This window comes from Carcharodon carcharias, chromosome 22, assembly GCF_017639515.1.
Source record: "Carcharodon carcharias isolate sCarCar2 chromosome 22, sCarCar2.pri, whole genome shotgun sequence".
Taxonomy (NCBI): domain Eukaryota; kingdom Metazoa; phylum Chordata; class Chondrichthyes; order Lamniformes; family Lamnidae; genus Carcharodon; species Carcharodon carcharias.
This window is the reverse complement of record NC_054488.1, coordinates 18443574-18453679: the sequence shown is the minus strand read 5'-3', so window position 1 is coordinate 18453679 and position 10106 is coordinate 18443574. Positions and strand designations below refer to the sequence as shown.

The 10106-nt window shown below is 42.3% G+C and overlaps 1 non-coding gene across 1 annotated transcript; it reads left to right on the top strand.

Moving 5' to 3' along the window:
• Positions 1–1739: 1739 nt before the first annotated feature.
• LOC121293983 lies at positions 1740–1853 on the top strand. Its single transcript, XR_005946666.1, has one exon. It is a non-coding gene; the product is annotated as a U5 spliceosomal RNA (small nuclear RNA).
• The last annotated feature ends 8253 nt before the right edge of the window (positions 1854–10106 follow it).

The following is a 10106-nucleotide window of genomic DNA, read 5'->3' as shown; positions in this document are numbered from 1 at the left end:
TACTGCCCAGTAGATAATGAAATGATAACGTTGCCTGTATTTGTAAAATTGACACTTGCTGTATCAGCTACTTAATTATTGCACATCCTGCTATGACTGTTATCTTTTTACAGAAGACTCCATGAAGACAAGGCACAACTACAAACTAGCAAACTGGTTTGTCTTATGTGAAAAATACAGAATTAGAGTTTTCACTGCAAGCTTCTTAATTTGTTGCTTGTATTATGAAAAAACAAGAACAACCCAATTTACTTTCAATCCAGGTGTTCCAAAGCTAGTTGGCACTGGGTTTTTGTTGTTACAGGCTGCTGGGTTCACTTTCCCATCTTGTATTTGTTTGTTGGAGTAAAATTGGTGCACTGGATCTCCATTTTAAAGCAGATGCGAGCCTTGTTGGCATATTCAAATAAGAATGGTTCTCCATTTTGCAACTGGCAAGATTGCTGAATGCTAACCCCTGAGAATGCTCAGAAAATCCAAAATGAAATCTTGGAATGGTGCTTCCAGGCATGAGGACCTTGAGTGTCTCAGGCTGTTTTTGGTCCGATTTGCTACTTTTCTCTCTTTCATTCTTGCTAGACTGTTGTGAGTTTTCGTGCCAGTTATTAATTTATTTGACACCAGCTCCCTTGCCTGGCACCTATGCCTTGCTAAAGAGAATCCTTAGTGCTGTCATATCGACAAGGAGAATCTGCAAAGGAATGCCAGGGAATTTCAACGCTCATTAGGGCTCTGCGTCTTTCTGTCATCTCCAGTACTTTTACATCTGCAGAGGGGTAGTATTATTTTGTTCTGGTGCATGGTGCTGCTGGAGGCTCCTATTGTCAAAGAAAACTTACAATCTCAACCCCCACTTCAACCCATCTGCTGCCGAAACAATTATCCATACTTTTGTTATCTCCCCTCCAAGCTTGACCATTCCAATACTCATATTTTCCACCATCAATAAATGTCAGCTCATCTAAAGCTCTGCTACCCCTATCATTATTCACAACAAACCCGCTCATCCAAAACCCCCATGTTTGCTGACCCACACAAAGGGTCCTGGTCCAGTAACTTCAAATTTAAAATTTGTGTGTTTTCAAAGCACCCCTTCCTATGTGTATAACCTCCTGCAGCCCTACAACCTGCAAACTATTATTCTGAAATTCTGTCCTCTTGTGAATCCCCTCCACATTGGCGATTCTGCCTTCAGCTGTGTAGGTCTTAAACTTTGGAATTCCCTCCCCTAAACTGCTCCACTTTTCTCCTTTGAAACACTCTTTAAAACCTGACCAAGCCTTCGGTCACCTGCCCTAACATCCAATGTCAAATTGTGTCTTATAATGCTTCTGTGAAGTCCCTTGGGATTTTAAAAATTATTACAGTACAGGTGCTAGATTATTCAAGGTATTTGAATGCCTGTTATATTGGGTTTCTTTTGGAAGCAGCCCTATCACACTTGTATAATTCATGTGGTACTATTTAAAAGGGTTACGAGGGCAATCATCAGCCAATAATATTAGCGACCGTTTCTGCAGGCCCTGGTAGGTTTAATGGCCAATGGCTATGAGGAGATGTCAGAGTCTGGGATAACAGGTAAGCAGGTGCTGGGTAGTGTCATCTACTACAAGGACACGTGAAGCAATTGTACAGCAAAACACTGACACAGGAAGGGAAGTAACGGTCAACAATGGCTTTAATAACTACACCTCTGTACAAGTATGCTGCAATGGCATGGAACAGCACAGTGGGCAGATATGCTCTGGTTTCTCTTCAGATCGTATAAATCTTTTGCCTTTTACTAAAGATTTCCATGGAGAGGCGCATTCAGAGTTTGAATTAATTTTTTGTTGCCCTGCGTTTCTGGGGTTTAAAAAACTCTTCTCAAATCATCACATTTTCAGCAACCAGGATGCTGAGAGCTGGACTACTCAGCTACATGTCTGCATTTAATGATTCCTGTCCCTTCAATTTTCATCTGTCACTCCCACTTCTAGCTTCATGTATCAGTACACAGGTCCAGAGACTCAAACTGGTCAACAAGAGCATTTCATGTCGCTAGCCACATTTTTTTCTTTATTCATTCACGGAAAGCTGGGCCAGCTCTTATTGCCCATCCCTACTTGGCCTTGAGAAGGTGGTGGTGAGCTGCCTTCTTGAACCGCTCCAGTCCACGTGGTGTAGATATACCCACAGTGCTGTTAGGAAGGGAGTTCCAGGATTTTGACCCAGCGACAGTGAAGGAACAGTGATATATTTCCAAGTCAGGATGGTGTGACTTGGAGGGGAACTTCCAGGTGGTGGTGTTCCACCTATCTGCTGTCCTTGTCCTTCTAGATGGTAGTGGTCGTGGGTTTGGAAGGTGCTGTCGAAGGAGCCTTGGTGAATTCCTGCAGTGCATCTTGTAGATGGTGCACACTGCTGCTACCGTGTGTCGATGATGGAGGGAGTGAATGATTGTGGATGCGGTGCTTTGTGGATGCGGGCTGCTTTGCCCTGGATGGTGGCTTCTCGAGTGTTATGGGAGCTGCACTCATCCAGGCAAGTGGGGAGTATTCCATCACACTCCTGAATTGTGACTTGTAGATGGTGGACAGATCTGGGGAGTCAGGAGATGAATTACTCATCACAGGATTCCTAGCTTCTGACCTGCACTTGTAGCCACAGTATTTATATGGCTGGTCTAGTTCAGCTTCTGGTCAATAGTAACCCCCGGGATGCTGATAGTGGGGGATTCAGTGATGGTAATGCCATTGAATGTCAAGGAGCGATGGTTAGATTCTCTCTTGTTGAGGTTAAAGGATTACGTCCTCAATCCCCTATGTGGGCTTTCCTAGCTAAGCTCATCAGTTTAAAATTAGGGGCTGGGCCTAGGTCAAAGATCAGAGTTAAAACTCGTTAAACACTAGGCAAATTCTAGGAGGGTAGGTCAGTTCAGCATCATGCTTTGTCTGCAATAAAACAGTCCAGTGAAATTAATGTGTTGTTCTCTTCTCTTTTCCCCTTCTTTCATTGTATTTCTTTCCCTTTTCACAATGACATCCTCGACGTTCAACAGCATTAGCATCACTGAATCCCCCACTATCAGCATCTTGGAGGTTGCCATTAACCAGAAACTGAACTGGACCAGCCAGACTGTGGCTACAAGAGCAGTCAAAGGCTGGGAATTCTGCAGCGAACAACTCACCTCCTGACTCTCTAAAGTCTGTCCACCATCTACAAGGCAAAGTCAGGAACGTGATGGAATATTCTCCTGCCTGGATGGGTGCAGCTCCAACAACAGTGAAGAAGCTCGACACCATCCAGGACAAAGCTGCCTGATTGATTGGCAGCCCCTCCACCACCGATGTACAGTTGCAGTATTACGTACCATCTACAAGATGAGCTGTAGCAACTCAACAAGGGTCCTTCGACAGCAGCTTCCAAACCCATGACCTCTACCATCTTGAAGGACAAGAGCAGCAGGTGCATGGGAACACTACTGCCTGCAAGTTCCCCTCCAACTCACACACCATCCTGACTTGGAACTATAATGCCATTCCTTCACTGTGCTGGGCCAAAATCCTGGAACTCCCTCCCTAACACCTACATCACATGGACTGCAGTGGTTCAAGAAGGCAGCTCATCACTACCTTCTCAAAGGTAATTAGGATTGGGCAATAAATGCTGGCCTAGCTAGTGGTGCCAAAACCCCATGAATAAAAGAAAAACATGGACTGCAGTGGTTCAAGAACATGGCTTACTGTCGTCTCAAGGGTAATTAAGGGTGGGCAATAAATGCTGACCTAGCAAGCAACATCCACAACCCATGAAAGAATTTTTTAAAAATTGAAATTTGGAAGTATTATTCTTGACTTCCTGTTGCTGGAAAACAAAAAAATGCAGCTATCTGAACTTGACTGTTAAGCACACTCAGCACCAGCAAACACAATTAAAACTATATAGTCTCTATAATTTTAAACTGTGATATTCACTAACGCTATGAATGCCCCAGGCATCCATAACCTTAAATGGTGCTCTCTCACCCTCTGAGGGAGAGCAAGAGAACCTCCATAACATACCAGCACATTAGAACCATTATTTCTGAAGAAAGATGCAGGGAAACCAGTCCAAGAAGAGCAGGTTGAAGCAAGCCACACTTTGCGAAGGTCAGGCACATGTTGCACTGAGATTGACAACCCTGTTAAGACAGAAGCCTCAAACTCTTTTGCTTGTTCTTTAAGTTTATATAAATGCAAATAAAAATTGAAAGCATGCCAGAAGTGTCTCAAAGCGCTTTCTAATCAATTAATTGATCGGAAGTGCAGTTATATAGGCCAACACAGCAAACTACTGTTCTGTTGAAAGGGTCATGAGGACTCGAAACGTCAACTCTTTTCTTCTCCGCCGATGCTGCCAGACCTGCTGAGTTTTTCCAGGTAATTCTGTTTTTGTTTTGGATTTCCAGCATCCGCAGTTTTTTTGTTTTTATCACAGCAAACTACTTTGTCTGCAGATTCCATAAACAGTAACCAGAATTATCCATCTATGTTTAATGGTGTTAGCTCAGGGAGGGGTGTTAATCAGAACAGAGAGAACTACGTGCTCTCCTTCCCTAGGATCCTCAGTATCGACCTGAATAGGGGCATGACTTAACATCTCATCTTAAGAATTATACCTCCATCCACGCAGCACTCTTTCAGTACTTCACTGGAGTTTCAGCAAAGGACTTTGCTCCAGTTCTAGGTGGGGGTGGAGGGGTGCTTGAACCTTGGATGCTGTGCAATCTTGTTAATGGTGGATTTTGATTCGCAAATTTACATTCACATCATCAGGTCTTTTATGTATAACGTATATAACTGCTGATGATACCTAAATCAGATGAAATGGAAGTAAAGGTTGGATGGATCCTGACAAACCATGAAGCAAAACCAATGTGCCAGTTTGATACTTCGGATCTGATGGTCTACAGCCTAGGATTCAAAGAGACAGCTGCAGAGATAGTGAATGCGCTGGATATGATTTTCCAAAATTTCCTAGATTCTGGAACAGTCCCAGCTGATTGGAAGTGAGCAAATGCAACTCCACTATTCAAGAAATGAGGGAGAGAGAAAACAGGGAACCATATGACAGTCATCAGTCATTGGAAAAGTGCTGGAATCTATTATTAAGGAAGTCTTAACAACGCATTTAGAAAATCATAGTATGATCAGATATCAGATGGACAAGAAGGGAAATTGTTTGACCAGAGTTGTTGTTTTTTTTTGAGGGTAACCAGTAGACAACGGGGAACTAGTCAAAATGGTATACTTGGATTTCAATAAGGTGCCAAACAAAAGGATAATTGCAAGATAATGGCTCATGGAGTTGGGGGTAATATATGAGCATAAATAGAGCATTGGCTAACAGACATAAAGAGTAGCAAAATATGGGGCATTTTCAAGTTGGCAGGCTGTCACGTGTGGAGTGCCGCAAAGATCAGTGCTGGGTCTCTGTATTTACAATCTCTATTAATGATTTGGACAAAGAAACAGAGTAATGTAACCAAGTTTGCTGATGATACAAAGCTAGGTGAGAATGTAAGTCGTGAGGGCACACAGAAGCTGCAAAGAGATACAGACAGGTTAAATAAATGGGCAGCAAAGTGGCAGTTGGAGCATAGTGTGAGGTTATTCACTTTGGTAATAAAAATAGAAAGGCAGAATATATTATAAAAGGTGTAAAATTTGTAAATGTTGATGTTCAGAGGGACTTGGGTGTACCCATACAAGGAACAAAGTTAGCATGCCAGTACAGCAAGCAATCAGGAAGACAAATGGCGTGTTGGCCTTTATTACAAGCAGACTGGAGTCCAAGATAAAGAAGTCTTGCTATAATTGTACAGGACTTTGGTGGGACCATACCTGAAGAACATGTTTCAGTTTTGGTCTCCATATTTCAGGAAGGATATGCTTGTATTGGAGGCAGTACAGGGAAGGTTCTCTAGATTGATCCTTGGGATCAGGGGGTTGGCCTAGGATGAGGGACTAAGTAAATTGGGTCTATATTCTCTGGAGTTTAGAAGACTAAAACATACAAGATTCTGAAGGAGCTCAACAGGATACACACAAAGGTTGTCTCCCCTGGCGGAGGAATCTAGAACACTCGGCACAGACCCAGGTTAAGGTGATGATCATTTAGAACTGAAGTGAGGAGAAATTTCTTCACTCAAAGGGTTGTTAACTTTTGGAATTCCCCAGAGGGTTATGAATGCTCCAGCAATGAATATGTTTAAGGCTGAGATAGGCAAGATTTTTTTGTGTCTGGGATATGGGGAGCAAACAGAAAAGTGGAGTTGAAGCCCAACATCAGCCATAACCATACTGAATGGTGGAGCAGGCTCGACAGGCTGTATGGTCTAAATCTGCTCCTAGTTCTTATGTTTTTATGGACAGAGTTATAAAACATTTTTGAACCATTGAAAAAAAAACTGACATTATTTGGCAAATGCTTAGAAATAGCTGGAAAAACATAGCAGGTCTTGCAGTATCTGTGGAGAGAGAACCAGAGTCAAGGTTTCAAATCCAAAATGACTCTTCTTTGGAATGGGCACAGAATTATGTTGGAAATGGCGAACATTAGAAATAGGAGTAGGCATTCAGCACCCCCCCCCCCCCAACACACACACACACACACACACACAAGCTTGGTCTACCATTCAATAAGTTCATGGCTGTTTGATCATGACCTCAACTCCACTTTCCTGCCCACCACCCCCCACCTCCCTGGATTACCTTGTAGATCAAAAATTTGTCCACCATAGTCTGGAATACAATGACCCAGCCTCCACTGGTCTGTGGGATAGAGAATTCCAAAGAATAACGGCCCTCAAAGAAGGAATTCCTCACCTTCATCTTAAATGGGAGACCCCTTTTTCTGAAACTGTGTCCCCTAGTTCTAGATTCCCTCATGAGGGGAAGCATCTTCTTAGCACCTACTCTGTCAAGAACCCTGATAATCTTATATTTCAGTATGAACACCTTCCATTCTTCTAAACTTCAATGATTATAATTATAATTATAGAGGATTGGTTAATGGACAGAAAGTAAAGGGTAGCAACATTCCAGTTGCCTTCCTAAGTTACTTGCTGCACCTGCATGCTAACTCTTTTGGCGATTAATGGCCACCCAGATCCCTGTGTACTGCAACATTCTGCAGTCACTCCCCATTAAACATGGGCATACATTGTACAAGGATTAATTTTGATGGCCGATCATAGATAAATAAACAATCTTAGTGGGATATCGATTTGGATCAAACCATAAAACACACAAGTCATCAAACTAAAATGTTACAAAATGGTACTGTTGTGCAGGAATAACCACTAGGCTACGGATAATCTTATTGCTGGAAAAAATGATGGCAAGCCAAATAATATTAATAGCTTTGTTAAAGAGGTGGATGTTGAGAGGAGGAAAGGGATTCCAGAGTGTGGAGTTTAAGCAGCTCCAGGCACAGCTACGATTGGTGAAGATAGGCAAGGTTGGTCAGTGGGTGGAGAACTGAAGGTTATAGGGTTAGGAAAGGGAAGGCCATGTGGGCTAGAAACACAAGTAATAATTTTAATTTTCAGGCAACGTAGGACTGGGAGCCAATGCGGGTCATAAGGACATAGATGATCGATGAGCAGGGCTGGTATGGGATAAAATACAGCCAGCAGGGATTTGGATGAGTTGAAGGATGGAGAATGTGAGCATTGCAATAGTTGAGCTTGAAGGTGACAAAAGCACAAGTGAGGATTTCAAGAATAGATGACATAGGTGGCAGTAGGAGGTCTTTGTGATGGAGAGGATATGGGCTCAGGAGCCACCAGCTGCTGTTTCTAATTTACATTAAAACTTGGGATTCTGAAATTCAATGCTTAAATTTGTAAATGATACCAAACTAGGAGGGGCAGTGGAATTGAAGACAGTACAAAAAACTATTAGAATAAGCCAAACAAAATGTGAGTGGGACAAAAAATAACATTTAATGCAGATTAATATAAAGTACTGCATAAGGAAGAGCAGGTAACATGCATAATTCATACATGGTGTTAAAATAGACCTAAATCTTAGTAGATTCAACATGTCTAGCCGAAACCAAATCCAATAGAATTACAAAGTACATAACCAAGTCAATAGAATATAAGCCAGGAGGAAGTTGTGATGGAACTGTGCAGTACTTTGGAGAGATATATGTGTGTAAAGAGCCACAAGGCTGAACCATTGTGTCAAAGTGTCTGAATTATGAGATGACTCGTGGTTTTTCATTCAGGAAAGGCGGCATTCAAGAGGTGATCATAAAGAAGTTTATATGTAGCAAGCTGCCTGAGAAAGGTTTATTTAAAAAATTATATAAAATTAATTTATGGGAGACAAAGGGACACAGGATCGAGCAAGCAAAAGTTAATGCTTAGGGCTGACAACAGGAGGCTCTTTCATCAGAAATCACGAAAGATCAATGACCTGAACAGAAAACTTTTTCTCTCTCCATAGATGCTGCCAGGTCTGCCAAATACTTCCATAGCAATTCATGTTCTTATTTCATTTGCAGTATTTTGCTTTTTATGAGGGAAAGCTTTTTAACAAAATCATTAATGGGATGTGGCATTGGTTAGATCAGCATTTCTTGTCCATCCCCAATTACCTTTGAGAAGGTAGCGGTGCCTTCTTGAATACAACTGAATAGCTTGCTAGGCCATTTCAGATGATGGTTAAGAGTCAACCACATTCATAGTCATACAAAGTTTATGGCACAGAAAGAAGCCGCCTGGCTCATCGTTTTTGCGCCAGCTGAAAAATGAGCCACCCAGCCCATCCCACATTCCAGCATTTGGTTTGCAGCACTGCAGGCTACTGCACTTGAGGTGCATATTCAGGCACCTTTTAAATGAATTGAGGGTTTCTGCCTCTACTACCCTCTCAGGCAATGAGTTCCAGACCCCCTCAACTCTATGGGTGAAAATAATTTTCCTCATCTCCCCTCTAAACTTCCTACCAATCACTTTAAATCTATGCACCCCTATCACTGACCTCTCTGCTAAAGTAAATAGGCCCTTCCCATCCAGCCCCTCACAAATTTGTACATATGGTCATTTGGTAGTACAGAATTTGAGTATTGCTGAAAAAAGAGACATGTCTAAGCTTTTTGTCTTGTACTCATCAGGACACTCACAAGAATACCAATATAAGGGGGGCAAACAACAATTGATACTGCATGTGAAGAGACTGCTGATTGGTTGGTAAGTGGCATTGCCATGGAGAATATACCACTGACAGTGACTGAGTTAACTGCCAAGCATAGTCTTGCGAGTATCCTGATGAGTGCAAGATGAAAAGCTTAGACGTCTCTTTTTTCAGCAATACTCAAATTTTATACATCTTAAATCAAATCTCTCCTCATCCTCCTCTGTTCCAAGGAGAACAACCGCAGCTTATTTAATCTTTCTTCATAGCTGCAATTTTCCAGTCCTGGCAACATCCTTGTAAATCTCCTCTGTACCCTTGATCCAATTTTGTGTCCAACTTGCTACATTCCCCTGGAACCCATGGGCTTTTATTTTTCTAACCACTCAGCCATGTGGGACCTTGTCAAAAGCCTTGCTAAAATCATGTAGACCACATGAACTGCACTACCTTCATCAATCCCTCTCATTACCCCTTCAAAAAATTCAAATTAGCCAGGCACAACCTCCCCTTAACAAATCCGTGCCTTTCCAAGTGACAGTTTATATTGTCCCTCAGGAGTGATTCCAATACTTTGCCCACTACTAGGTCAGGCTGACTGGCCTATAATTATTCGGTCCAGTCCTCGCTCCCTGAAACATGGGTGCTTAGCAGGCCTCTAAACCTCCAGCACCTCACCTGAATCCAGAGAGGATTGGAAAATGATGGTCAGCCCCTCTGTAATTTCCTCCCTGGCTTCTCTTAACAGCATGAGGTACATTTCATCTAGCCCTGGTGATTTATCCACTTTCAAGGATGCTCATCCCCTTTGTACTTCCTCTCTCCCATGTTTATCACATCCAATACTATACACTCCTCTTCCTTAACCACAATGTCTGCATTGTGAAATCAGATGCAAAGTATTTATTAAGAACATTACCCATATCCTCCATCTCCACA